The following is a 5221-nucleotide window of genomic DNA, read 5'->3' as shown; positions in this document are numbered from 1 at the left end:
CTTGAGCTGCTCCCAGGGCATATGGAGGTTCCCAGGCTAGGGGTCTAATCAGTGCTGTAGCCACCGGCCTATGCCAGAGCCACAACAATGCAGGATCTGAGCCACATCTGCAACCCACACCACAGCTCACAGCAACAATGGATCAATAACCCACTGAGCAAGGCCAGGGATGGAAACCACAACCTCATGGCTCCTAGTCAGATTCGTTAACCACTGCGCCACGATAGGAACTCCGAGTTTATTTTTGTGTATGGTGTTAGGGAGTGTTCTCATTTCATTCTTTGACATGTGGCTGTCCAGTTTTCCCAGCACCATTTATTGACCATGCTGTCTTTTCTCCATTGTATAGTCTTGCCACCTTTGGCATAGATGGGTTGGCTGTAGGTGTGTGGGTTGAATTCTGGGCTTTCTATCCAGTTCCACTGATCCATATTTTGGTCTTTGCACCAGTACCACATGGTTTTGATGACTGTTGCTTTGTGGTATAGTCTGAAGTCCGGGAGCCTGATTCCTCCAGCTCCATTTTTCTTTCTCAGGATGTCTTTGGCTTTTCTGGGTCTTTTGTGCTTCCAAACAAACTTTAAAATATTTTGTTCGAGTTCTGTGAAAAATGTCCTTGGTAATTTGCTAGGGATTGCATTGACTCTGTAGATTGCCTTGGGTAGTATAGTCCTTTTGATAATTTTTTTTTTTTCCCACTGTACAGCAAGGGGGTCAGGTTATCCTTACATGTATACGTTACAATTACATTTTTCCCCCAGCCTTTCTTCTGTTGCAACATGAGTATCTAGACAAAGTTCTCAATGCTATTCAGCAGGATCTCCTTGTAAATATATTCTAAGTTGTGTCTGATAAGCCCAAGCTTTTGATAATATTGACTCTTCCAGTCCAAGAGCATGGTATGTCTTTCCATCTGTTTGTGTCATCTTTGATTTCTTTCATCAGTGTCTTATAGTTTTCAGAGTACAGGTCTTTTGTCTCTTTAGGTAGGTTTACTCCTAGGTATTTTGTTCTTTTGGATTCAATTGTAAACGATATTGCTTCCCTAATTTCTCCCTCTGATCTTTCATTGTTAGTATATAGAAATGCCATTGATTTTTGTGTATTAATTTTGTATCCTGCTAAATAATGTTGAGACTACCAGGTGGCTATACTATAGAAAGAGATAAAAGTTCAATCTCTTTCTCACATAGTATGATAGGTTAAACTTTACATGGAATGCAGATTTAATTAATTTACCATTTGAGCCAACAGTTCTATTTCTGCAAATTTATTCACAAGAAGGGCTTTATGGGTAATGTATGTACACTTTCTCAGTGTTTGCAATAGCAAAGGACAGGAAAAAAATTTAAGTTTCTCTCAATAGGGAATAAGATTTTAAAAATTATAGTCAAAATTGAATGTTGTACTACATGAAGTTGTAAGAAAAATGAGGGACCTCTTTAAGCACTAATATATTTTCAGGATATACTTAGGTGAAGAAAGCAAGATGCAGAATAGTGTATAGTAATATGTACCTTTTGTATATGTAAGGGGAGAAATGAAAATTCATATTTTTGCTAGTGTCTACACAAAGAAACACTGAAAGGATATATAAGAAACTAATAAAATGGTTATCTATGTGGTAGCAAAGAGTGTGGTGGATGAGGACAGGAATGGGTATGGGAGTTTTAAATGCAGCCTTGTTTTTGTTCTCATTTTGGAGATATGTTAATATATTACCTATTCTAAACAAACAAATAAATACAAATTTAAAAGAAAAAAAATCATGATGGAGGAAACAAGGTCATCCATCAACTACATCAGAAAAGCTCAATATTTTCATTTACTCAAAGGCCAAGGCCAGAGCTAAATCTTGCTACCTATACACTCAATACCAGCATACCACCTGTGAACCTCTGGAAAAGAAAATCAAGAAAACTAGTATGTCTCTGGGCTGCAAATTTGCTGGAGAATCTAGATATCATGAAACCACAGTAGGAGTTCCCATCGTGGCTCAGCAGAGACGAATCTGACTGGCATCCATGAGGACACAGGTTCAATCCCTTGCCTTGCTCAGTGGGTTAAGGATCCCACGTTGCCATGAGCTGTGGTGTAGGTCGCAGATGTGGCTGTGGCTGTGGCTGTAGTCAGTGGCTACAACTCCGATTCGACCCCTAGTCTGGGAAGCTCCATATCCCGTGGGTTTGGCCCTTAAAAAAAAAAACGCAGTGGAAGTCACAGAGAAGGTGATGTGTTTGGCATTCTGTATGGTAGTGAGACTTCTTCCTGTCCCTCTTCTGAGTCATCACATGTGATTTCACAGCAGTCACGTTAGGCCACATAGGAAAGTGGCAGAGATGATCATTAGCAATGAGATGACAGCATGCAAGGAATTTTTACTGAATCATTTAGCAACATGTTCATGCACAAAGACAGCTGTATGAATAGAGAGAATTAATAAGTATATTCAAATGGCTTCAGGCTGGGCTAAGTGGCTACCTTGCTCAGATTTCCCTCAAGCATTGAACCTACCAAGTACTTAAACGTTACCATTTAAGGCAATGCTTGGGTAAAAGTTTGGAAAGCCTTGGCTGAATAGGGAGTTAGAGGGTTATCATATCAAGCAATTACTACACAGTAACACCTCACAGTGAATTAGCCAGTCATCTAAGGTTCTGAAAAATGAGAATAAGAAATTACATTTTCATTCTGAAAAAAAAAAAAAAAATGCTAAAAAGAATGGTGCAATGAACACTACCAGAAGAGGGCAGGCTTGAATAAGCCTCAATAATTTGGGTTGAGAAGGGGAAAAAAAAACAGGAGAGCTTAGGAAATATCAGGGTAGACAGGGAAATGGATGAGCCATGACAAAACCCCAGTCTAGTTCTATGGAGCTTGCCAAACATAGATGTCTGAGCCCCACTGAGCTTTACTAGATTATATAGTAAATGAAACTCCATATGATACAGAAATGTAATGCAAATGAAAGAGGAGCTATAAAATTTTATCAAGCACCTCAGGTGAATCCAATGCACAATAAGTTTTGAGAATTGCCGTTTTCTACAAAAGGTCAAACCTGAGACATGCCTAAGGCACCAGTGACAGTACAGTACCCAAATAGCTCATGATCAAAGACTGGAATTAAAGCAAGTGAGAAAAGAGAGAGGGCAAAGGAAACATTTTAAGAAAAGTTTGAAGCAAGGCAAATTTGAGCAGATATTGGCCTAGTCATAAAATGAAGCAACAAACTCTCAAGTTACAGCGTGTTCTCCTATTATAGTTACAAACTGAAGGATAATGTTCACATATGCATAGCATTAAAATAATGATCAGTCATACAATGATCATCAACTATATTTCCCTCACTATTGGCCATGTTATCATTAAACACAAAACAATGCATTATACATACAGAGATAATTTACTTTCACCAATGAAGGTGAACAGCATCACAGATAATTCGAGCTACCAAATAATTCAAAAGTAATACCAGTTTGCCTGTAGAATATATTTTAAAATGTGCTCAGATTTAACAAGAAAAAATATATATCAAAGTTTAGATAATAACATAACAAATGATTACTTTCATAAAGAAAGGTTATTTGCTTTATAACAAGTATGGTCAGAGTAGGATTCTGTTTACAGTAATTCAGCTTACAAGCAGCATTTTTTTTTTTTTAGTCTCTTTAGGGCCACACCCACAGTACATGGAATTTACCAGGTTAGGGGTCAAATTGGAGCTGTAGCTGCAGCCTACACCACAGCCACAGCAACACCAGATCTGAGCCCCAGCTTTGACCTATATCACAGCTTGCGACAACGCCAGATCCTTAATCCACTGAGCAAGGCCAGGGATCGAACTCGTGTCCTCATGGATCCTAGTCAGTTTTATATTACACTGAGCTACCACAGGAACTCCCTAGGCAGCACTTTAAATCTGTTGTTAAATTTGTTCTAATTATTTGGGAGGCAAGAGGTGAGTAGTGACACCTTCGAGAGGTGAGAAGGGGACACGAGGGAGCTTTGGGGTGCTAACAATGTTTTCTTTGCTAATTGACTGCTCATTACTTGAGTATGTTCAGTTTATGAAATGTCATCAGGCTTATACACTTTTCTGTATATATACTTCAATCAAACAGGAAAAAAATAGACAATGGGAAATAAACAATGCTAGCACATTACCTCTAAGCAGATACTGTTTCTCATTTTCCTGTAAGTCCAGAACCATATAACCTTGATGACTCATCAATCTACAGAGAACTGTAAACTACACATGGAGAAAGATTTAGATGTGGATGTGAAGGATTGAACAAATGTGAATTAAATTTTTGTGATTACTTGACAAAAAACAACAACAATAAGACAAAGTTTTGGCTATATGTATCCTCAGAGATTTTCTAGAAGAAAATCATATTGTCTGCAAACAACGACTGTTTTGTCTCTTAAATTTACATATTTTTCTTTCTCTTTCTTATTGACTGCGACCTCCAGGAAAGTGTTGACAAGAAACAGTGCTATTGAACAAGAGCTATTGCCTTTTTTTTTTTTTTTTTTGTCTTTTTTTGGTATTTCTTTGGGCCACTCCTGCGGCATATGGAGATTCCCAGGCTAGGGGTCGAATCGGAGCTGTAGCTGCTGGTCTACACCAGGGCCACAGTAACGCGGGATCCAAGCCATGTCTGCAACCTACACCACAGCTCACTGCAATGCCAGATGCTTAACCCACTGAGCAAGGGCAGGGACCGAACCTGCAACCTCATGGTTCCTAGTTGGATTTGTTAACCGCTGCGCCACGACGGGAACTCTGAGCTATTGCTTTTGTTTCAGACTTTATCAATACTTTCACCTGTGACATCGAAGCTCTTAAATTTTTTTGACCATGTCTTGTGGTAAAAAAGAAAAAAAAAATTCTACAATCCAGTACACACACACACACACACACACATAAATTTTCAAGAAACAATGCTCACCTTTTCTATATGCAACACACTAACAGTTTATGTCCTAGTATATGTTTTTTAACCATTTTTAATTTACAACATTGCGTTAGCTTCAGCGATATAGCAAAGTGATCCAGTTTTATATATATATTCTTTTTCAGATTGTTTTCCATTCTAGGTTATTACAAGACATTGTGTTCTAGTTTATGTTTCCATGCTGAATGCATTTAGTGACAACTGAGGAGATTTGAATATGACTGGATTTTAGATGATATTAAGGAATTATTGCTATTCTTTGT

This window comes from Sus scrofa, chromosome X (genome assembly GCF_054392235.1).
Source record: "Sus scrofa isolate SSC_HxYL_T2T_F1_AM1 chromosome X, Sscrofa_HxYL_maternal_Yorkshire_Landrace_v2.0, whole genome shotgun sequence".
Classification (NCBI taxonomy): domain Eukaryota; kingdom Metazoa; phylum Chordata; class Mammalia; order Artiodactyla; family Suidae; genus Sus; species Sus scrofa.
This window is presented reverse-complemented; position numbering follows the sequence as displayed.